Here is a 24,724-nt window from a genome sequence, read left to right as displayed (position 1 = left end):
AGAAGCTTTTCCGTGAGGCAGAGCCTCATGAGAAACCTCTACTAGGGGAGCCAAGAAGAGACATATAAGGTTGAAGTACCCACACAGGGAGGCATCATCCTCCCAACCCCAGATTCATAGACCCACAAACAGCTTGCACCCTCAGTGTGGAAAAGCTACAGGCACTCAACACCAGCCCTATCCATGAGAGCAGCCACAGAGGCTGAACACTGCAAAGCCACAGGTGCAGATCTGCCCAAAGCCTTGGGAGCGCAGCCATCACACCCCCGTGCAATGGATGTGGGATAGGGATTCTAAATGGATGATTTGGAAGCTGTAGGATTGAGTGACTGCCCTGCTGGAGTTTGGACATTTATTTATCCTATGAGTCCCATCTGTGTTTTGTGCTTCTTTCTAGCAATTTTGTTTTCTGTCGGCTGGGAATGCTTACCCATTGCCTGTATAATCATTGTACCTTGGAAGTAGTTAACTTGCTTTATAATTCAGTGGCTCATGGGCAGAAGGGACTGCAGACTTGTCTTAGATAAGACTTTGGGCTTTGGACATTTGAGTAAATGCTGGAATGAGTTAAGATTTGGGGAACGATACGGAAGGCATCATTGTATTTTGCAATGTGAGAAAGACATGAGATTTGGGGGACCAGGGGCAGAATAATATGATTTGTCTCTATGTCTCTCCCAAAACTCATGTGGAATGTAATGGAAAATGTTAAAGGTGGGGACTGGTGGAAGGTGATATAATCATGGTGGAGAGTGGAGTTTCCATGGGGAAGGGTGGGGAGAGTTGGGGGGTATTGGAGTGGGGAGAGTTGGGGGGGATGGTGGTGGGGTTACAGGTGAAAGTCAGGGGTGGGGTGGATCCTTCACAAATGGTTAAACACCATGTCCTTGATGCTGTCCTTCTGATAGTGAGTTCTCTTCACGATTTTGGAGCTGTGAGATTGAATGAACACTGGCCTGCTGGGTTTTGGGTGTCCATTGTGCCTGTGGTCCCATTTGTGTTATTTTTCTTGGAAATTTCTTCCCTTTGGATTGAGGACACTTACCCAATACCTGTACCGTCATTGTACCTTGAAAGAAACGAATGCACTTTTAACTTCAGTGACTCATAGGCAGAACAGACTGTGGCCTTGTCTCAGATGAGACTTTGAACTTTTTACATTTGAGTTAATGTGGGAATGAGTTAAGGCTTTTGGAAACATTTGAAAAGGCATTGTGTTTTACTCTGTGAGAAGGACATGAGATTTTGGGGGCTCAAGATCAACATAATATGATTTGGCTGTGTGCCCCTAGAAATACTCATGTGGAATTGTAATCCCAAATGTTGGAAGTGGGGTCTGGTGGGAGATTATACAATCATGGATAGGAGGGGTAGGGTGGAAGGAAAAGGGTGGGTAAGGTGGGGAAAAGTAGGCTGCCTGTAGGGTGGTGCGAGGGTGGTGGGTGATAGGAAGGGGAAGGAGCCTGCTGCAGAGGCAGAGGCTGATGGGAAAGCTCTACCAGGGCAGTGCACCTGTGGTTTTTCAGCTTTAGCCCCCATGGCTGCTCTCATGGTCTGGGCTGGTATTGAGTGCCTGTAGCTTCTCCATACTGAGGGTGGGAATTGTTGGTATGTCTATGGGTCTGGGGTCTAGAGGATGGTGACCTCCTGCATGGCAACTCAAAGCCCTTATTTTCCTTCTGCACTGCCATATTACAGGATTTCCAAGAGGCTCTGCCTCTGCAGCGTTTCTGTCTGGAAGCAGTAGGGGATGGAGGTGTGTTGCGGGGCAGATCCTTCACCATCTTATGGTGCTAAACAGCACCATCTTCTTGATGCAAATGTCCTGATAGTGCGTTCTCATGAGATCTGGTTTTATAACAGGGTGTGGCACCTATATCCTCTCTCAGGCTTGCTCCTACTCCTGCTCTATGAAACATTTCATTGCTGCTTTCCTTCTGGTATGATTGGGAGGCTTCCTGAGTCCTCCCAGAAGCAGAAGCCACTATGCTTTCTTTACAGCCTGTAGAACCATGAGCCAATTGAACCCCTTTTCATTACGATCACACAGAAAATAAGTACTGCCAAGTGGATCTATGAAATATCTTCAATGACTTTTCCCCCATCGTCTTGGCTGTTAGCACTGGAATTCTTTTTAACGCAAACATCTGCAGCCTTCTTGAAGTTTCCCCTGAAATTGAACTTCTTTTCTTCTACATTGCCACGCTGCAACAAAGAAAGCTGAACAGGTTAAGAAGTGGGTAACAGCCGGAGGTTGGAGAGTTTGGAGAGCTTGAAAGAAGACAGGAAGATGAGGGAAAATTTGGACCATTGTAGATACTTGTTTATCTACATAATAGCACACCTATTGGTGGGTCTATGACTCTGGTGTCTGGAGGATGGTGGTGTCCTGCTTGGGGGCCCCAAGCCCATGTTCTCCTTCTGCATTGCACTAGTAGAGGTTTTCCAAGAGGCTCTGCCTCTGCCTCAGGCTTCTGCTTCCAAACAGTGGGAGGTGGATATGGGGTGGTGGGTGGATCCTTCACCAGTAGTTAAGCACCATCTTCTTGATGCTGATCTCCTGATGGTGGGTTCTCATGAGATCTAATGGTATAACAGGATATAACACCTCTTTCCTCTCTCTGTCTTGCTTCTACTCCTGCCATATGAAACATTTCATTGCTCCTTGGTCTTCTGATATGATTGGGAGGCTTCCTGAGTCCTCCTAGAAGCAGAAACCATTATGCTTTTTTACAGCCTGAAGAACTGAGTCAATTAAACCTCTTTTCCTTATGTACATACAGAACATTAATGCTGCAAAGTGAAGCTATGAAATGGCTTCTAGACCTTTCCCCCGATCTCTTGGTTATTTGCACTGGGCCTTTTTAACGCGAATATTGGAGACCTTCTAGATGTTTCTCCCTGATAATGGACATTTCTTCTTTTACCACATTGCCAGCCTGCAACAAAGATAGCTGACAATGTAGAAGCAGGTTCCAAATTGGGTAATATCCAGAGCTTAGAGAGTTTGGAGCGCTTGGCAGAAGACAGGAAGATGAGGGAAAGTTTGGGTCATTGCAGAGACTTGTTCAATAGTTGTGATTAAAAGACTGAGAGAAGGATGCACAGTGAAGGCCAGGCTTAGAAGATCTCAGATGAAAAGGAGGAACTTACTGGGAATAGGAGCCAAGGTTTTTTATGTTTTGCCTTAGCAAAGTAATTGGCCACACAGTGACCCTGCCTGGGAGATCTGTGAAACTTTGACCTTGAGGGTGATGTATCTGGTGGAATGATCTTCTAAGCAGCAAAGCTCAAGAGTTGTCCTGCCTACGTTGAACAGCCCATGCTCTTATGTGTGATCAAAGAAATGACCATAAGTTGGAAATTATATTGAAATGAGAAACAGAGCTTAAACTTTTGGAAAATTTGCCAACTGGACAAGTGGTCCAAAAGAAAAGCTGATTTTCAGGGGGAAAATCAAGAGGACTTCACATATTTGCATAAAAAGGGACCCAGTGCTAATAATTCAAGACAATGGGAAAAAGGCCTTGAAGGCATTTCAAAGACCTTTGAAGCAGCCCTTGCTGTCACTGGCCCTGGGGCTTAGGTGAAAAGAATGGTTTCCTGAGCCAGCTCCATGGCCCCACTGCTGTGTGCAGCCTCAGGATACTGTTGCCTGCATCCCTGCAGCTCCAGCTCCAGCTCCAGCCATGGCTGAAAGATGCACAGGTACAGCTTGGGTCACTGCTTCAGGGGTGCAAGCTCCAAGCCTTGGTGGCTTCCACATAGTGTTAAGCCAGCAGGTGCACAGAGCACAAGACTAGAGGCTTCAGAGCCTTCGTCTACACTACAGAGGATGTATCAGAAAGCCTGGGTGTCCAGCGAGAAGCTTTTCCAAGAGGCAGAACCTCATGGTAAACCTCTACTTGGGCAGAACAGAAAGAGAGTATAGGGTTGGAGTCAACACAGAGGGAGGCACCATTTTCCAGACCCCAGTTGCATAGACCCACCAACTGCTCGCGCCCTTAGTGTTGAAAAGCTACAGGCATTCAACACCAGCCCAGCCCATGAGGGCAGCTATAGGGAAAAGATTCTGCGGTGGCACCGCTGCAGAGCTGCCCAAGACCTTGGGATCCCAGCCATCACACCACCATGTGCTCTGGATGTGCACATAGATTCTGAAAAGATGATTTGGAACCGTAGGATGGAATGACTGGCCTGCTGGGTTTTTGACTTGCATCACAGGGTCTGTAAGTTCCATCTGTGTTTTGTCCTTCTTTCTGGCAAATTTCTTCTTTCTGGCTTGGAATGGTTACCCAATCCCTGTACAATCATTGTGCCTTGGAAGTAATTAACTTGCTTTGTATTTCAGAGGCTCAGGGGCAGAAGGGACTGCAGCCTTGTCTCAGAAGAGACTTTGGGCTTTGGACATTTGAGTAAATGCTGGAATGAGTTAAGACTTTGGGGAACTGTAGAGAAGCCATCATTGTATTTTGCAGTATGAGAAGAACATGAGACTGGGGGGCCAAGGGGAGAATGATATGATTTGGCTCTGTGTCCCTACCAAAACTCATGTGGAATTGTAACGGGGAATGTTAAATGTGGGGCTCAGTAGAAGGTGATTTAATCATGATGGACACTGTGGGTGGCAGATCCTTCACAAATGGTTAAATTCTATCTCCTTAATGCAGTCTGTGTGATATTCATGATAAATGAATGCGGTCCTGCTAGGCTTTGGACTCGCATTGGGCCCGTGTCCCAATTGTGTTATTTTTCTGGGAAAATCTTCCCTTTGGATTGAGAAAGCTTACTCAGTGCCTGCACTATCATTGTAACCTGAAAGAAGGGACTTCTCTTTCACATTCAGGGAATTATAGGCAGGAGGGATTGCAGCCTTGTCTTACATGAGACTTGAAGTTAATACATTTAAGTGACTGCTGGATTGATTTAAGACTTTGGGAAACTTTTGAAAATGCATGTTTGTATTTTTTTCTGTGAGAAGGTCATGAGATTTGGGGGTGTCAGGGTCAGAATTACATGGTTTGGCTGAGTTTCCCTAAAAAATTCATGGGGAAGTGTATTCCTGAATGTTGGAGGTGCGGCCTGGTGGGAGGTGATTTAATCATAAACAGGTTAGTAGGGGTGCAAGGAAAAACCAGTGGGTAGGGTGGGGAGGAGTAGGCTGGCAGTAGGGTGGTGAGAGGGTGGTGGGTAGCAGAAAGAGGGAGGAGCCTGCTGCAGAGGCAGAGTCACATGGAAACCTCTACTAGGGCAGTGCACCTGCGGTTTTGCAGGCTTTATCCCCATGGCTGCTTTCATGGGCTTTGCTGCTGTTGAGTGTCTGTAGCTCTTCCATACTGAGATTGCAAGCTCTTGGTGGGTCTATGAATCTGTGATCTGGAGGATAGTAACATCCTGCGTGGAGCATCCAAGCACAAATATATATATATATATATTTGTGTTATATACATATATATTTGTATTACATACATATATATATATTTTTTTTATTCTTTTTCCACTGCCCTAGTAGAGGCTTTCCAAGAGGCTCTGCCTCTGCCTCAGGCTTTTGTTTGGAATCAGTGAGGGGTGGGGGTGGTAGGGGCAGATCTTTCACCAATGGTTAAGCCACATCTTCTTGATGCTGACCTTATGATAAGGAGTTCTCGGGAAATCTGGTTGTATAACAGGGTGTGGCACCTTTTTCCTCTCTCTGTCTTGTTCCCACTTCTGCCATATACAACATCCCATTGCAGCTTGGTCTTCTGGTATGACTGGGAGGCTTCCTGAGTCCTCCCAGAAGCAGGAGCCTCTATGATTTATTTAAAGTTTGCAGAACCATGAACCAGTTCAACCTCTTTTTCTTTCTGATTATACAGAAAATTATTCCTGGGAAATGGAGCTATGAAATGCCTTCAAGTCCTTTTCCCTGTTGTCTTCGCAATCAGCACTCAGCATCTTTTCAGGCAAATATCTGAAGCCTGCATTAATTTTTCTCCTGAAATTGACTTTTCTTGTTTTACCACATTGCCAGGCTGCAACAAACATAGCTGAAAATGTAGAAGCAGGTTGAGAAGTGTGTAACGGCCAGAGGTGGGAGAGTTTGGAGGTCTTTGAAGAAGACAGGAAGATGTGGAAAAGTTTGGATCAGTGTAGAGACTGCATGATGCCCCTAACCTGGAGACCTGTGAAACTTTGAACTTGAGGGTGATCATTTAGAGTGTATCTGGTGGAATGCACTTTTTAGGCAGCAAAGCTCAAGAGGTGTCCTGTCTGTGTCGACCAGCCTGTGGTCTTATATGTGACCCAAGAAATGACGTAAAAGTGAAACTTATATTTAAATGAGAATGAGAGCTTAAAAGTTTGGAAAATTTGCAGGCTGGCCAAGTGGTCAAAAAGAAAAGCTGATTATCAGTGGGAAAGTTCAAGAAGGCTTCAGAAATTTGCGTAAAAAGGAGTTCAGTGCTAATAGCCAATACAATGTTAAAAAGGCCTTGAAGGCATTTCAGAGACTTTTGCAGCAGCCCTTGCTCTCAGGTCACAGGCATGAGGCCTGGGAGAAAATGGTTTCCTTCTCCAGCTCCATGGCCCCGCTGCTGTGTCCATCCTCAGGACACTGCTGCCTGCATCCCTGCAGCTCCAGCTCCAGCTCCAGCCATGACTGAAAGATGCACAGGTACAGATTGGGTCACTGCTTCAGAGGGTACAAGCTGCAAGCCTTGGTGGCTTCCACATTGTGTTAAGCCAGCAGGTGCACAGAGCACAAGATTGGAGGCTGGAGATCCTTCATCTAGACTCCAGAGTATGTATGGAAAAACCTGGGTGTCCGGGTTGAAACTTTTTCAAGAGGAAGAGCCTCATGGGAATCCTTTACTAGGACAATACAGAGGGAATATACAGGGTTGTTACCCCCACACAGGGAGGCACCATTCTGCAAACACCAGATCCATAGACTCACTAACAGCTTGCACCCTCAGTGTGGAAAAGCTACAGGTACTCAACACCAGCCCAGCCCATGAGGGCAACTGTGGGGGTTAGACCCTGCAAAGCCACAGGTGCAGACCCGCCCAAGTACTTGGGAGCCCAGGCCTCACACCCTTGTGCTCTGGATGTGGGATCTGGATTCACAAAAGATGATTTGGAGCTGTTGGGTTCTATGACTGATCTGCTGAGTTTTTGACTTGCATGCGGTCTGTAAGTCCTATCTGTGTTTTGTGCTTCTTTCTGGCAAATTTCTTCCTTTTGGCTGGGAATGCTTACCCAATACCTGTACAATCATTGTACCTTGGAAGTAGTTAGCTTGCTTTGTATTTCTGAGGCTCAGGGCCAGAAGAGACAGCAGCCTTGTCTCAGAATAGACTTTGGGCTTTGGACATTTTGGTAAATTCTGGAATGAGTTAAGATATTGGGCAATTGTAGAGAAGGCATCATTGTATTTTGCAGTGTGGGAAGTACATGAGATATGGGGCTTAGGGTCAGAATAATATGATTTGTCTCTGCATCCCTGCCAAACTCATATGCAATTGTAATGGTGAATGTTAAAGTTGGAGCCTAATGGGAGGTGATGGAATCATGGAGAAGAGTGTGGGTTGGAGGCAGGGGTGTGGGGGGAATGAGGTAATTTATTTTGTGGGTGGGGGTGAAAGATGAGGGTGGGGGTTGGATCCTTCACAAATGGTTAAACATTATCTCCTTAATGCTATGCACATGATACTGAGTTCTGTTGATGACTTTGGAGCTGTGAGATACAGTGAATACTGTCCTGCTGGGTTTTGGATGTACATTGGGCCTATGGGCCCATTTGTGTTATTTTTCTGGGAAATTCCTTCCCTTTGGAATGAGAAAGCTTACCCAGTTCCCGTACCATCATTGTACCATGAAAGAAAAGAACTCCATTTTAAATTCAGGGACTCATCCGCAGAAGGGACTGTAGCCTCGTCTCAGGTGAGACTTTGAGTTTTTTACATTTAGAATGAGTTGAGACTTTTGGAAACTTTTGAAAAGTCATGATTGCATTTTGCTCTGTGATAAGGACTTGAGATTCTGGGATGTCAGTATCAGATTGATATGGTTTGGCTGTGTGTCCCTATGAATCTCATGTGGAATTGTAATCCCTAATGTTGTAGCATGTGACTTAATTATGGGCAGGAGGTTGGTGGTGGTGGAAAGTAAAAGGGATGGGTAGAATTGGGAGGAGTCGGTTGGCAGTATGGTAGAGGGAAGGTGGGGAATAGTAGGAAGGGGGAGTAGACTGCTGCAGAGGCAAAGCCTCATGGAAAACTAGTAGGGCACTGCACCTGTGGCTTTCCAGTGTTTAGCCCCAGCAGCTGCTCTCATGGGCTGGGCTGATGTTGAGTGCCTATAGCTTTTCCACACTGAGGATGTGAGCTGTTGGTGCGTCTGTGACTCTAGGGTCTGGAGGTTGGTGGCCATCTGCATGGGGGCTCCAAGCCCATATTTTCCTTCCACACTTCCCTAGTAGAGGTTTTCCAAGAGGCTCTGTCTCTGTAGCAGGCTTCTGTCTGGAAACAGTGGGAGTTGGGGGTGGGGGCGAATCCTTCACCAATGGTTAAGCACCATCTTCTTGATGCTGTCCTTGTGTAGTGAGTTCTCTTGAGATCTGCTTGCATAATGGGGCATGGCAGCTCTTTTTTCTCTCTATCTTGCTCCTACTCCTGCCACAAGAATCATCTCATTGCCCCATGACAATCTCGTATGATCGGGAGGCTTCCTGAGTCCTCTCAGATGCAGAAGCCACTATGCTTCCTTACAGCCTACAGAATCATGAGCCCAGTCAACCTCTTTTCTTTATGATTATAGGGAAAATTAGTAGTGCAAAGTTGAACCATTAAATGTCTTCAAGGCCTTCTCTATTGTCTTGGCAATCAGCACTCAGCTTCTTTTCATTCAAGTATCTGAAGCCTTCTTGAATTTTCCCCCCTGAAAATGGACTTGTCTTCCTTTACCACGTTGCCAGGCTGCAGCAGACAGCTGATAATGTAGAAGCAGTTTCAGAAGAGGGTAGCAGACAGAGGCCGGGAGAGTTTGGAGGGCTTTGAAGACAGGGAGATGAGGGAAGTTTGGGTCTTTGTAAAGAATTTTTAAATACTTATGATCAGAAGGGTCACAGGAAAATATACAGTAAAGATCAAACTTACAAGGTGTCAGATGAAAATGAAAAATTTGCTGGGAGCAGGAGCCAAGGTTCCTTTTGTTTTGATGTAGCAAAGAACATGGCTCCACAAAAGGAAAAGCTGATTTTCAGTGGAAAACTGAGGAAGCCTTCAGAAATTTGCATAAAAAGGAGCCCAGTGATAAGAGCCAAGACAATAGGGAAAAGGCCTTGAAGGCATTTCAGAGACCTTTGCAGTAGCCCTTGCTGTCACAGGACCTGGAGCCTAGGAGAGGAGAATGATTTCCTGGGCTAGTTCCATGACCTCCCGACCCCCATCTATGAGTAGCCTGAGGACACTGCTGCCTGCAATCCCTGCAGCTCCAGCTCCAGCTCCATCTCTGGCCATGGCTGAAAGATGCACAAGTACAGCTTGGGTCACTGCTTCAGAGGGTGCAGGCTAGAAGCATTGGTATTTTCCTCATAGTGTTAAGCCACTGGGTGGATGAAGCATGAGAGTAGAGCCTCTCTGGAGATTTTGGAAGATGTATGGAAATGCCTGGGTGTCCAGGCAAAAGCATCTCAGAAAGGCAGAGCCTCATAAGAAAGCTCTACTAGGGCAATGCAGAAGGAAAATTTGGAGTTGGAACCCCCACACTGGAGGCCACCATCATGCAGACCCCAGATTGGCAGATCCCCCCCCAACAACTTGTATCCTCAGTGGGGAAAAGTCACAGGCACTCAACAGCAGCCCAGCCCATGATGGCAGCTGTGGGGCATAAACCCTGCAATGCCACAGGTGCAGAGTTGCACAAGGCCTTGGGAACCCAGCCCTCATACCGCTGTGCTCTGCATGTGGGACAAGGTTTCAAAAAGGGTGATTTTGGAGCTGTAGAATTGAATGACTGGCCTTCTCAGTTTGGAGTTTCATGGGGCCCGTAAGTCCTATCTGTGTTTTGTTTTTTTCTGGCAAAATTCTTCCTTCTGGCTGGGAATGGTTACCCAATGCCTGTACAAGCCTTGTACCTTGGAAGTAGTTAACTTGCTTTATATTTCAGAGGCTCACGGGCCTAAGGGACTGTAACCTCGTGTCAGATGAGATTTTAAACTTTCAACATTTTTATAAATGCTTTAATGATAGAAGATTTTAGGGGGCTGTAGGGAAGGCATCATATTTTGCAATGTGAGAAGGACACGAGATTTGGGGAGCCAGGGACAGAATACTACAATTTAGCTCTGTGTCCCTACCAAAACTCATGTGGAATTGTAATCAGAATGTTAAAGGTGGGGCCTGGTGGATGGTGATTTAATCATGGTGGAGAGTGGGGGTTGGAAGGTTGGGGGGTAGGGAGCATGGGGGAATTGTGGTTGGGGTGAGGGGTGAAAATTGGGAGTTGGGGGGCAGATCCTTCACAAATGGTTAAACACCGTCTCCTTACTGCTGTGCTTGTGATAGTGAATTCTCTTCATGATTTTAGAGCTCTGAGATTGAATGAATAGTGGCCTCCTGGGTTTTGGACTTGTTTTGCACCTGTGGTCCGATTTGTGTTATTTTCCTGGGAAATTTCTTCCCTTTGGATTCAAAAACTTACCCAATGCCTGTACCATTATTGTACCTTGAAAGAAAAGAACATCCTTTTAAATTCAGGGACTCACAGGCAAAAGGGACTGTAGACTTGTCTCAGATGAGATGTTGAAATTTTTTACATTTTAGTTAAAGTTGGAATGCGTTAAGACTTTTGGAAACCTTTGAAAAGACATGAATATATTTTGCTCTGTGAGAAGGATGTGAGACTGCAGGGGATCAGGGACCGAATATGATTTGGCTGTGTTTCTTTACCAGAACTCATGTGAACTGTAATCCTTAATTTTGGAGGTGTGGCCTGGCGGGAGGTGATTTAATCATGGATGGGAGAGGGGCAGGAGTGGGAGGAAAAGTCGGGGGCGGGGAGGGTGAGGAGTAGGTTGTTTGTAGGGTGGTGAGAGGGTGGTGGGTAGTAGGAAGGGGGAGTAGTCTGCTGTAGAGACAGAAGCTCATGGAAAGCCTCTACTAGGGCCGTGCACCTGTGGCTTTGCAGGGTGTAGCCCCATGGCTGCTCTCATGGGCTGGGCTAGTGTTGAATGCCTGTAGCTTTTCCAACTGAGAGTGCAAGCTGTTGGTGGGTCTCTGAATCTGCAGTCTGGAGGATGGTGGCCTCCTGTGCTGGGGTTCCAAGCCCGTCTTTTCCTTCTGCCCTGCTCTAGTAGAGGTTCTCCAAGAGGCTCTGCCTCTGCAGGAGGCTTCTGCCTGGAAACAGTGGGCGGTGGTGTGGGTGGAAACTTCACCAATGGTTAGTCTTCTTGATGCTGATCTCCTGATAGTGAGTTCTCATGAGATCTGGGTGTATAACGGGGTATGGCACCTCTTTCCTCTCTGTCCTCCTCCTACTCCTGCCATATGGAACATCTCATTGTCGCTTGGCTTTCTGGTATGATTGTGAGGCTTCCTGAGTCCTCCCAGAAGCAGAAGCCACTATGCTCCCTTTACAGCCTGCAGAACCGTGAGCCAATTAAACCTCTTTTAAAAATAATTTTACAGAAAATTTGTACTGCAGAGTGGAGCCGTGAAATGTCCTCTAGGTTGTTTTCCTCTTTTTTTTTTTTTTTTTTTTTTTTTTTTTACTATTATCATTTGACTTCTTTTATATGTATATATCTGAAGCCTTCTTGAATTTTCCCCCTGAAAATAGACTTTTCTTCTTTTCCCACATTGCCAGGCTGTGACAAAGATAGCTGACAATGTAGAAGGAGGTTCAGAGGTGGGTAACTACCAGACACTGCACAGTTTGGAGGGCTGGGAAGAAGATAGAAAGACGAGGGAAAGTTTGGACTATTGTAGACACATGTTAAATAGTTATAATTAAAAGGATGACCATAGAGACTTGTTAAATAGTTGCAACTCAAAGGGTGACTGAGGGATGGACAAGTGAAGGCCAGGCTTAGAAGGTCTCAGATGAAAATGAGCAACTTACTGGGAACAGGAGCCAAGGTTACTTTTGTTTTGCCTTAGCAAAGAACTTGGCGGGACAGTGCCTTTGCCCTGGAGACCTGTGAAACCTTGAACTTGAGGGTGATGATTTAGGGTATGTCTGGTGATATGAAGTTGTAGGCAGCAAAGCTCAAGACGTGTCCTGTCTGTATCGCACAGCCTGTGGTCTTCTGTGTGACTGAATAAATGCCCTCAAATTGAAACATTTTTTAAATGAGAAGCAGAGTTTTAAAGTTTGGAAAATTTGCAGCCTGGCCAAGTGGTCAAAAAGAAAAGCTGATTTTCAGTGGGAAAATTCAAGAAAGCTTCAGAAATCTGCATAAAATGGAGCCAAGTGCTGATAGCGAAGGCAATGTTAAAAAGGCCTTGAAGATATTTCAGAGACCTTTGCAGCAGAGCTTGCTCTCACAGACCCTGAGTTCTAGGACCGAAGAATGCTTTCCTAGGTCAGTCCCATGGTCACACGGTTGTATCCATCCTCAGGGCACTGCTGCCTGCATCCCTGCAGCTCCAGCTCCAACTCCAGCCATGGCTGAAAGATGCACAAGTACAGCTTGGGTCACTGCTCACGGGTGCAGGCTCCAAGCCTTGATGGCTTCCACATAGTGTTAAGCCAGCAGGTGCACAGGGCACAAAACTAGAGGCTTGGGAGGCTTCTAATAGACTCCAGAGTATGTACGGAAAAACTTGGGTGTCCAGGCAGAAGCTTTTCCAAGAGGCAGAGCCTCATGGGAAACCTTTACTAGGGCAGTACAGAAGGAACATAGAGGGTTGGAGCCCCCACAACCCCACTTCCCCACACTAATTAACATCAATGAAACATTCCTACCCTATTAAACCCAATCAAATGCCTCACAACCGGCAGCCTATATGCACCACTTTCCAGACCCCAGATTCATAGACCCACCAACTGCTTGCACCCTCAGTGTGGAAAAGCCACAGGCACTCGACACCAGCCCCACCCATGAGGGCAGCTGTAGGAGACAGACCCTGCACAGCCACAGATGCTGAGCTGCCCAAGGCCTTGGGAGCCCAGCCATCACACCCCTGTGCACTAGATGTGGGATGTAAATTCAGAAAAGATGATTTGGAGCTGTAGGATTCAATGACTGGCCTGCTGGGTTTTTGACTTGCATGGGGTCTGTAAGTCCCATCTGTGTTTTGTGCTGCTTTCTGGCAATTGTTTTTCCTTTTGCCTGGGAATGCTTCCCCAGTGCCTGTACAATCATTATACCTTGGAAGTTGTTAACTTGCTTTGTATTTCAGAAACTCAGAGGCAGAAGGGACTGCAGCCTTGTCTCGGATGAGACTTTGGGCTTTGGACATTTCAGTAAATGCTGGAATGAGTTAAGACTTTAGGGGACTGTAGAGCAGGCATCACTGTATTTTGCAGTGGGACAAGGATATGAGATTTGAGGGGACCCGGGTCAGAATAATAGGATTCGGCCCTGTGTCTCTACCAATACTCTTGTGGAACTGTAATGGGGAATGTTAAAGAGGGGCCTGGTGGGAGGTGATATAATCATGGAGAAGAGTGGGGGGTGGAGGTATGGGCATGGAGAGAATGGGGGAGGTTATTTTGTGGGCGTGAAAGACAAGGATGGGCGGCGGATTCTTCACAAATGGTTAAACGCTATCTCCTTAATGCTGTCTGCATGATAGTGAGTTCTCTTGGTGATTATTGAACTTAAAGATTGAGTGCATAGTGTCCTGCCGGTTTTTGTTTTTGTTTTTGTTTTTTCTTGGAGACAGAGTCTCGCTCTGTCGCCCAGGCTGGAGTGCAGTGGCCGGATCTCAGCTCACTGCAAGCTCCGCCTCCCGGGTTTATGCCAGTCCCCTTCCTCAGCCTCCCGAGTAGCTGGGGCTACAGGCGCCCGCCACCTCGCCCGGCTACTGTTTTGTATTTTTTAGTAGAGACGGGGTTTCACCGTGTTAGCCAGGACCTGCTGGGTTTTGCACTCACATTTGTGTTATTTTTCTGGGGAATTTCTTCCCTTTGGATTGTGAAACCTTACCCAATGCCCGTCCCATCATCGTACCTTGAAAGAAAAGAAATCCCTTTTAAATTCAGGGACTCATAGCCAGAAGGGACTGTAGCCTTGTCTCAGATGAGACTTGGACATGTTTACATTTGGAATGAGTTAAGACTTTTGGAAACTTTAGAAAAGGTATGATTGTGTTTTGCTCTGTGATAATGACGTGAGGTTCTGGGGTATGAGGGTCAGAATTATATGGGATGGCTGTGTGTCCCTATGACACTAATGTGGAATTGGAATCCTGAAAGTTGGAGGTGGGGCCAGGTGGGAGGTGATTTAATCTTGGACGAGAAGGGATTGGGGTGGAAGGAAAGGAGGGGTAGGGTGGGGAGGAGTAGGTCGTGAGTAGGGTGGTGGGAAGGTGGAGGGCAATAGGAAGGGGGAGAAACCTGCTGCAGAGGCAGAGGCTCATGGAAAACCTCTACTAGGGCCGTGCACCTGTGGCTTTGCAGGCTTCAGCCCCCATGGCTGCTCTCATGGGTTGGGCTGGTGTGGAGTGCCTGTACCTTTTCCATTACTGAGGGTGTGAGCTGTTGGTGGCTTGTGAATCTGGGTTCTGGAGGACGGTGGCCTCCTGTGTGGGGGCTCCAAGCCTCTATTTTCCTTCTGCACTGCCATAGTGGAAGTTTCCTAAGAGGCTCTGCCTCTGCAGGAGGCTTCTGACTGGAAACAGTGGGCGGTGGTGTGGGTGGTTCCTTCACCAATGGTTAACCTTCTTGATGCTGATCTCCTGATGTGAGTTCTCATGAGATCTGGTTGTATAACAGGATGTGGCACTTCCTTTCTCTCTCCATCTTGCTCCTACCTTGACATATGAAACATCTCATTGCCGCTTGCCTTCTGGTGTGGTTAGAAGGGGCCTGATCAGTGTGGGCCTGCTCAGTGGCGCTAGTCAGTTGGGACTTGGTCAGTGAGGCGTACTTAGTGGGGGCGTGGTCAGCAGGGGTCTGCTTAGAGTGGGTCTCGGGTTCTAGGAGTGGGGGTCTTGGTGAGTGGGGACCTACTGGCAGACAAATGTTTGGTGTCTGGTCAGTACAAACCTGGGCTGCGGGGCTTGGTCAGTGGAGACCTGGTCAGCTGGGGCTTAGTGGTAGCTTTGTCAGTGTGATCTGGGTCACTGGTGACCAGGTCAAGGGGTGCTATTTGGTGGAGGCCTGGTCACATGGGACTTAGACAGCAGAGGCTCTTGTCAGTGGGTCCCTGGTCAGGGCAGCCTGGTCAGTGGAACCTAATCATTCGGGTCCTGGTCAGAGAGGTCTTGATCAGTGGTGACTTTTGTAGCCTCGGTCTACGGGGTGACCTGGTCAGTGGGGATCTGAGCAGTGCGTGTCTGTTCAGCGGGGCCTACTCACTGGGTTTCTGGTCAGAGACATCTGGTCACCTCAGGCCTGGTTAGTAGGGGCCTGGTCACTGGCAGCCTAATCCCTGAAGGCCTGGTCAATGGACCTTCATCTATGGGGCCAGGCAAAGGGGTCATGATCTGTGGAACCTGATCAGTGAGGCCTTGTGAGTAAGGACCTGGTCAGTGAGCCCTTGTCAGTGAGGCCTGGTCAGTAAGGTCCTGGTCAGTGAGCCCTTGTCACTGAGGCTTGGTCAGTAAGGTCCTGGTGAGTGAGGCCTGGTGATTATGGGCCTGGCAGCGGGAGATTGGTTTATGGGAGCTGGTCATGGGGGTCTATTCAGGGAGGGTGTGGTCAGGGAGGAGCTGATGTGTGGGATCTGGTCAGCAGGGACCTGGTAAATGGGGGCTGGTGAGCACGGCTGGGAGAGGTCAGAGGAAATGCACGTTATCAAAGGACCTGTGGACAGCTGGGATGGCCCAGTGGTGTCCAATGGCCCAGTGAAAATGGAAAAAGCAGGTGTTTAGATGGACCTGGGAGATCTTGCTCAGAGAGTCTGACAGGACAAAGGTAAAGGAAGGACCAGAGTGGCCGGAGAGATGGTCGCAGTCTATGGGCTGCACAGGATGGATGGAGGAAGCCAGGGAACAGGCAGGGTGGGCAGGTGGGGTGCAGGGAGAGGCAGGTGCATGCTGGGGGTCAGATCCTGTGAGGACTGTGGGGGGTCAGGTGGGGTGGGCTCCAGGTGCACCCTCAGTGCACTGGGCAGGTCTCGGGCCAGGCTCCTGGTATCCCACCTGGGTGATGTGGTCACTCGCTGGGGGACTGCTGTGAGGCCGTGGTCACCCACCCTGGGCAACACTGTCCCATCTCAGGACTGGAATTTCTCAGATCCTGCAGAGGGTACAGCATCCAGCCCAAGAGTGGAAGCCCCATGGTGCAGCCTGAGCTCTCCTTGGGCCTGGAGCAGCCCCTGCCAGCCCTGCACTCCCTGGTCTCCCAGGTCCCACTTTTCCAGTGTCAGCCGGCAGGGAGGAGGTGCCCTCCCTTCCCTATGTGTTTCCTGGGCTGACATTTGTGGCGCATTGGGACAGGGATGGGACTTCCCTCAGGCCCATTTAGGGAGGGGCCTGGCTCCCAGCCTGGCACAGGTCCTCAGCTCTGCCTTGGTTGCCTTAGAATGAGATGGGTCAGTCCGCACCCTGAAGGTAAAGGTAAGAGGCTGTCCTTGCTGTGTGCTAGGCTGGTCTAGGAATGGAGGATTTAACAGGTCCTCCCAGTGTCAGGCCTGGGCAGCACTCTCCTGTCTCAGGACTCAGAAAGTCCAGTCTGGAGATGGGATTGTTCTGCCCAGGATGGGTGACCAGGGCCTGTCAACAGTCCCCCAGGGAGTGACCACATCACCCAGGTGGGGTCCAGGAAGCCTGTCCTGAGACCTGCCCAGTGCACTGAGCGTGAACCTGGAGCCCACTCCACCTGATGCCCCCACACAGCCCTCGAAGGGTCTGACCTGCCAGCATGCACCTACCTCTCCCTGCACCCCAGCTGTCCACCCTGCCTGTTCCCTGACTTCCTCCATCCTCTCCAGCAGGATGCGATGGGCAGAGGGACAGCCTATGTACACATTTCGTGGCAAGTAGGAGTGACACATCATCCCTGGAAGGGGCCATGTTTCCTGCCAAAGTCAACCCCAGAACTCTGTCCCTGAGGTGTTTTTACCAAACCCAAAACCCACAACTGCGGTTGTGGCTCAAGGGTCAGCACCCGCTAGTGCCAGGACACTACTTGGAGGCTGAGGCAAGACCATACCCCATGCTGTCTGTGGCCTGAGGACAGGGTGTCTTGGGGCCATAAGGCCAAGCCACCAATGGCCATTGGGTCATAGGGCCTGAGTCCCAGTGTTTGCTTTTCCCTGGCTCCTTCTGGTTCAGTCCCATAAGGGCCATGGAGCCCAAGACCCAAAGGTTCCCTCCAGGAATCCTGGTGGCTCTGCTTACTTTATCGTGTTTCATCTGAGAGCAAAAATGTCAGATCAGATGCACAGAAAAATGGCTCAAAGTGTTTAATGACTAGAGGAAATCTAGAAGCAGCAAGAAGGTAATGTGAAGACGGGAGGACCTCCATGACCGGTGTCTGCAGAGCCAGGGATACAGGCACCAAGTGCTGTGGCCTTGTACCACCTGCCTTTCTAGTGGATGGCACACTCCTTTGCTGGAGGACAGAAGGCCTGGTCACCGGCTTTTCTACCTGGCCCTGTAGGCATCACATTGCTGGAAGAGAATCTCATGCCAGAGCTTGGACCACGCCCTGCTCAGGGGTTAGGGGTTGTCTCTTGGTGACCTAAATGAAAAACTAGTTCCAGATCAGAGTTCCTGATGCTGAGCAATCATCCACTCTTTGAATCATGGGAGGGCAGGCCTGGTACTAGGTAGACCTAACCTCTTTGAGGAACCACAGACCCCAAGGCTGGAAACCTCCGACCCCAAGGCTGGAAACCTCCAGAATCCTCCAGCCCCTGATCCTCCCCTGGGACCCCTGTGGCCTGTCTCACTGAGCAGTCTTCCATCTGTAGATGTCTCAGCTGCCCTACAAGGGAGTCCCCTTTCAGGAGTGGGAACAGGTATGGTCACTGCTGCTGGATGTCTAGAAAGTAGAAACCAAGAACCTAGGGAAATACCAGGCACAGCCTTTCCATTGTCATCCAGAGCAGGACAAACCGGCCAGCTGGTGTCAGGAGCCCAGGTCTCCAGCTGGAGGGAATGTCAACCCTACAGTGGGAGCAGGGGCCCATCGCATATCCTAGGAACAGATGGTAACGTAGGCATTGCAGGTAAGCCGGGCTTGGTACCCCTCCCTGGCTTCCGAGAGAAGCCAAACAAGGAGCTTTCTGCAGAATGAAACCTCTTTTCCATCCAGAAGCACTGCTGACTGTTCGGTGGTTGCCGTTGTGGCAGTGAGCTTTTTGTCCATTCTGAATGTTGGACTGGTTTCTCCTCTTGACCCTGCCCTACAGACCATAAAGGAGAATAGCAAGAGGCCCCCAGCAAACATCCACAGATGGCCCTGGACATCAGCCACATTCTGAGAAACATGTCATGTTCTGGGAGGGCTAAGGCGTCAAGTAAGGTCTATGGGGCTGGAGGATCCCAGGGCAGGTAAAGCAATCCAGGGCCGTGGGGGCTTCTGTGGGAATCAGGAGGTCCCATGGTAGAGGCAGGGGTTCTACAGGAGGAGTCACAGAGCCGCCAAGGGCTCTCCTGGCCCAGGGAGCAGTCAACACCATGGACGGAACACCCGCTGGGCTCCAAGCCCTGGGCCAGGCTGGGGCATGTGGGGCTAGGAGGCAGCTCAGAGTGGGAGGCAGGGAGAGAAGTGTGCCCAGAAGGCACCCATTTCTGGATGTAATGTGGTCCTGAGATTCTGGCAGGGAAGTCTTTCCAGGGTTTCATACGTGTTATGGAACTGCTTCCTCTCCCCAGCCTCACCCTGCAGGCATCTCAGTAAGTATATTGCCACCATCTTGGAGCTGCATAGTGTAACGGCACCAGCAGATCTGCCTGTGCACAGACTTCCTGTACTACCCAGTCCTGAGGAGAGATGCTTCTTCAGGGCTTGCGACCTGGAGCACAACTTTACACACCATCATCCTGGAGCAGCACTGCACCCTCACTAGCCAGGGTGTTGATGACTTCCTCAAGGCCAAGGCCACGTTCAAGATTTTTGACTTCAGTGATTCATTTGTGCTGAGCAAGTTGGGCTTCTCGGGGATCTTAATTCAGGAGGTAGAATGCAGCTTGAGATCTGATCAAAGTGTCTGATCAAAGAATTTGAACTTGATCTGGAGGGCTCTGGGGAGCCATGGAAAGTGCTGGATACATGAGGGACAGTCGGATATGTTTTAGAGATGATTGTGGAAGGCTGCCTGGAAGGGATGAACAAGAGCCAGGAGACCAGGGAGGGAGCTTGTGGGGAGGTCTGGAGATGGCAAGGGAGGGATCCTGCTTGGATCAAAGGTCTTCAGGGACTGTCTCAGGTGCTCTCAGAGCTAGTGTGTTCAGAAGTCTTGTCTCCAGGATGAAAATGGGAAGGAGTTGTCAAACAAGGAAATATAAATGGAGGCTGGCATGTTTATGAGTGCCAATCGTGGTCCCAGTGTGGGAACTACTGTGGGAACAGGAGTCTTTCCATCCAGGGACATGGTGGATGGACCCTACATCTCTCCATGCTGCCTTTCCTTTCCCTCCCATTCTCCTGAGGGCCTCAGTGCATGGGCACTGTCCATCCTCTGGTGCTGAAGCAGCCAAGAAGCCCAAGACTGGGTGGCTGCCACTTAGGATATGACAGCACAGCCAGTGGCCTCCACTGCATCCTGTACAACCTCAGAAGACACCCAGACACTGAGAGTGCTGCCACCACATGGTGCAAGAGTTCTGAGGGATCGCAATCCTGAAGACAATGAATGGAGGGTGCAGGGCCTCATGGCCTGTTCCCCAGCCCCTCTCATTGGCTCTGCTCCAGGTGGTGAAGGGGCATAACGTTTCTGCCAGTTCTGCCATGATTGCCTAGCAGGAAAAGGAGCAGAGTCCAGAAGCAGAGCCCGGTATCCAGCCTGCCTAACAAGGGAGAATTTGTAGGCTTTGTGGACAGAGAGCTGGGAGTCCATACCTTCACCCACTAACTTGCTGAGACACTGGTAAAATCAGCTTTCTTTTCTTAACTAGGTTTCTGTCATCTGTAAATTGAGGGGAATTTCTTCTACCTCATGAGGCTGCTTGGAGAATTAGTGACAGTGTGTGTAGAGCAGGTGCCACCCAGCAGGCATTTGGTGTCCAGACCACTCCTCTTCCCCCTTGATTTTCTGCCTCAATGTGCATTTTGTTCTTAAGACATTCACTCCCCTTAATTTTGCTCTTCCCTCTGATTCCTGCCTTATTGTCTATCCCATGGAGTCACCAGGATCTAAGTGGACAACAGTCATGTGTGCATGTATGTGTACATACATATGCACTGTGTTGGTGTTAGAGTGTGGTGTGTGAAGGTATGTGTATGTGTGTGTTGGAATCAGTGACTCACTGAAACTCCCCACACCAGGCTGTGTTCCTGCTCATTGTTGGAGGTGCTGTCAGGTGCCCTGCCCTCAACCCCAGGTCTGACCCTTGCAGTGCAGGCAGGACATTCTGGAGGAATCATGACCTTGGAAGGGTCCCTGAGGTTTGACTGGTGGGTATCAGTGGATAAATACCCCAGCTCCCTTACTCTGGGTGAGATGACTCTGAGGCGTGTGTTCTATGCTGTCTCTCGGAGGTACCTGGCAGGGCTGAGTCCTGGCTGCCACAGTGGAAACTTTCTTGATGAAGGTCCCGTTAACTGCTGCATTCCCTTCCTGTCTCTGTTCCCCACGGCTCTACCGGTGTTTCCTGAGATTCGCACCCTAAGGAAGGACTGGCAGTCGAATTACTGTCCTAGAGTTTTTATGAAAAAGGAACATGAGAGGGAAAGTCACTTGCCCAGAGTCACCCAGCTGAACAGTGGTGGAGTTCAACTTTGACCATGGGTTGTCTGGCCCCAATGTGGTTGCTTGCTCCTCACCCATGAGACTCTTCCCTTATCAACGTCAAAAGAATATATGCAGGACCTCAAAAGTGGGATCTCTGATGCCTGTGCCATAGAAAGCCCAGGCTCATGGGTGTTGCCCGTGCACTCTTACCTCATTAAGAGTAGTGAAGAAAAACATGCTCAGTGCTGACTGTGTGACTGGGAGTGTTGTTTTAGACACTCTCTGCTTTAATTCATTTAATTTTCACAATAACCTTGTTTTTACTTCTAGTTGTTAGATGGAAAAACTGGGGCAAAGAGCAATACGGAGAGTTGCGAAAATTCATTCCACTGGTCCAGGTTTGAACCAAGCAGTCTGCACCTGGAGTCCTGGTTTGTAACTATGGCACCCTGGCTTCTCACACATCTCCTCATGGAGTTTCACCTTGTTTCAGGCATGGCACTGAGCAGCTTCCTTTAAGAACATAATTTGTAATTATGTAGATTACTAATTCTCCTTCAAAATGCCACACAGCCTTGGTGCGATGAAATGAAACAATTGGTAAGTCTGAGCATGAGAACAAGCATTCTGTTTTCCACTCCTGACTCCATTCCAAGAGCTGGGACAGTGTTTCCTCTGTGCCTGTAGAAACCTCAGCTCCTGTGCCGAGGAGCCTGGTCCCTCTGGGGAATGTGGCAGTCAGGTGCTGGCAGGGACCTTGAAGCGACTGAAGGGTCATTAAGAAAAAGCTGTTTACAAAGGTTTGGGCAGGGCCAAGGGAAGCAGGTGGTATGGCACAGGGCCCCGGTGTTAGCATCTTGTGGGTGCTGTCACCACCCTCCATTTTGATGGGGCCACAGAGAAGCTGTTCCAGGAACTCGGAAAATCTGCAGCTGAGAGTAGAGGCCAGAGGAGGTATCACTCCGTGTGCCCTTCAACGGTCTCCGGATACCACCACTGACCACACTACAATCTCCTTATTAGACTGGAGAGGCTGCAGGTAGGGGTTCTAAGCCTCCTCTTGTGGCTCACCTCCAACAGTGAGTCAGCACCGGCTCCTGTAACCCCACAGCCCAGGATTCACTTAGCCCCTCTAACCTGCATAGTCCCCTTTCCTGCTGGGAAGCAGATACCCAAATGAGCAGCAGAATCCTGTTTCTCCCTGCAGGCCCCTCTGCTCCATATGAGTGGAGTTTTGTGGGTCTTCTCCCTTGGTTTTGGATGATGACACGCTTTCGCCTTCCACAGCAGTTGTTTCTGTGGAACTTACCCTAGGTTTTCCCCTGGTCGGGCATTTCTCAGGTTTCTGCTCAAAAGTCACCTTTTGGAGGGGTCTCCACCTGCCACTGTGTTTGGAACAGCTCCTTCCGTTTCTTTCTAGCTCATCTCACTCTGGTAATGTCTTTCATTACCACCAGCATCTGACCTGGTCTTATGACCCATTAGCTTCCTGTGTCAGACATGAGCACCAGGATGGCAGGGACCTCATCTGTCCTGTTCCTCCTGTGACCTGGGTCCCAGCACCATGTCTGGTAGAGTGTAGATGTTCAAGGGAAGTTTACTTTGTAGAACTGTCTACCTGGGAGATGTTACTGTTAGTCTAACCTGTACCATGTTGTAAACCTCCAGCCATGTTGCAGACCCTGGTCAGAGTGAAACGTTCCATGGGAACTCGGGCCATGAGAAACATCCTTCCTGTCTGCCTTACTGCAGAAACATTTGTATCACATCGTCCCAGGCAAAGGCTCCACAGTCTGTCTGCAGGAACATCCCTGCCATATCCTGCTGGGCAACAAGCTCTACCGCCCGGACCCCGCCGTCCCAGTCCCAAGATTACCCCAGCCTGTGAGCAGCAGTTGTGCCAGCACTAAGCTGGTTTAATCCTCCCCAGGGTTTTGGTGGCAATAAAGAAGTTGCTGTTGAAGCTGCCAACTGTCTCTCTGTCTTTCTTTAACCCTCGCCTTGCCTTCAAAACCTAACAATAATTATACCTCTTCTTTTTACCAAGGATGATATGGGACTCAAGAAGAGTAAGTGACTCACCCAGAATTCCACAGCCAGTGAGTCACAGAGCCTGAACTTGAACTCAGTTCAGCTGAATCCAGAACTCCTGTCTTCCTGAGAGTCCAGGGAAGGAAAAGGTGGAACTGCAGCCAGTGGGTGCCCACACACTTCTCCTAGGAGACCACAGGCGGCCTCCTGGGAATTGTGTCCTCATGGGCACAAAAGAACTGCTCACCTGTGCTGCATCAGCTAACTGTCCCCATTGTCCCAAATTGTTATTTATTTTCAAAGTTTTGTTTTAATAATTAAATTTCTCACAGCTCAGTGTTGGAAACAAAGCACAGAGGCCTGTAGAAAGTCGTGTGTTAGTTTTTCTCGTTTTCTTCCCAGTGACCATATAAATGAGTGTACAAAGAACACAAATACGCTCATACTTTTTATCTAGAGATGAGGCCCTCCCGCCCATATTCCTCTGGTACTGTCCTTCCATTTTTCGCATGGGAGGACCACTCTTTCAATACTAGCCCATGGGATTTGGGAGGTGCTGATCCACCCTGGGCAGTCGGATCAGCAGGGTAATTCATTCAGGAGTGGGCGTGTGATCCAAGCTGGGCTCATGGAAGTCATCCCTGCACTTTTGGTGAAACTGCTGGGAATGAGGTGCTTTCTTTTTACTGGCATAGCATTTTCCAAGGAAGTAAGTGATATGAAATTTATGGGGCCATTTTTTGCTGCTCTCTCAAAATAGCCTACCTGAAAAGCAGAGCTGACACAGGAAATGAAGGGACAGAATGAGCCTTGGTTGATGTTAGTTGACCCCTGATCCCACTGAGCCAGAAGCCCATCTACTCACGGATGTTTTTAGTAATTAGAGTGAATTAACTCAATGTTCTGCTGGATCGAGTTAGGTTTCCATCACATGCGGTCAAGAGAGTCCTGCATAATATCACTTTCTCTTATGCTTAGGTCCCACCTGCCAGAGCTTTAGAGCCGTAGAAGGGTAAAGTGAACCCAGGCAGTGCTGAGCTCACCAGTCTCCTGGCTAAGTGTGCAAAGGAAGCCTGGAATCACTACCACTTTGTTCTGACAAGCAACTTTGCCTGCTGCTTACTACACAGCCATAGGAGTATTGCTTCCCTGAGCCCTTAGGCATTATACCTCTTTTTAAAAATGATGTTTATCTAGGAAAATGTTTTGTGGAGACGGTGTCTTCCTATGTTGCCCAGGTTTGTCTTGAACTCCTGGTCTAAAGTGCTAAGATTATAGGCATGAGCCACCTTGCTTGGCCAGCACTATGCTTCTATTAGTTGTCAATGTTTTCTTTGTTCTGTAGTTTCTAGTTTGTGTTTGAGCATGTGCGTGTGTGTTTGAGTCTTTACTTTTCTCTTGCAGGGTTGTGGCAAGCACCAAGAGGGATCATGTAGACACAGCACTCAGCCCTGTGACTGGAACATACATGGAGTTCTCTCTGTTCTCTTTTCTCCTCATGATTCAGAGAATGACTTAAGGATCTGTGATGTGGGCCAATTTTCAATGCCCTGGATAAGTAATGGGGAGATGAAGTTCTGTTGCCAGAAATTTGCACTAGTTTTAACTCATTGTATCATTTTAGCATGAGATAGGTCAAAGTCACAGAAGAAATTTATCTCACGTGTATACACACACACACACACACACACACACACACAA

General features: G+C 48.8%; 1 protein-coding gene across 2 annotated transcripts in view; it reads left to right on the top strand.

Moving 5' to 3' along the window:
* Nucleotides 1–17,993: 17,993 nt before the first annotated feature.
* The window catches only part of LOC126929834 (uncharacterized), a 794,775-nt gene continuing 788,044 nt past the window's right edge, over nt 17,994–24,724 (top strand). Inside the window, exon 1 of one of the 2 annotated variants that reach the window (XM_050746501.1) lies at nt 17,994–18,650. The gene's annotated coding sequence lies outside the window, so the exon portion shown is untranslated. Of the gene's footprint in view, nt 21,818–24,724 lie in introns of both variants that reach the window. The other variant, XM_050746499.1, reaches the window with a different exon arrangement.

This window comes from Macaca thibetana, chromosome 10 (assembly GCF_024542745.1).
Source record: "Macaca thibetana thibetana isolate TM-01 chromosome 10, ASM2454274v1, whole genome shotgun sequence".
In the NCBI taxonomy this organism is placed as follows: Eukaryota; Metazoa; Chordata; class Mammalia; order Primates; family Cercopithecidae; genus Macaca; species Macaca thibetana.
This window is presented reverse-complemented; position numbering and strand designations above follow the sequence as displayed.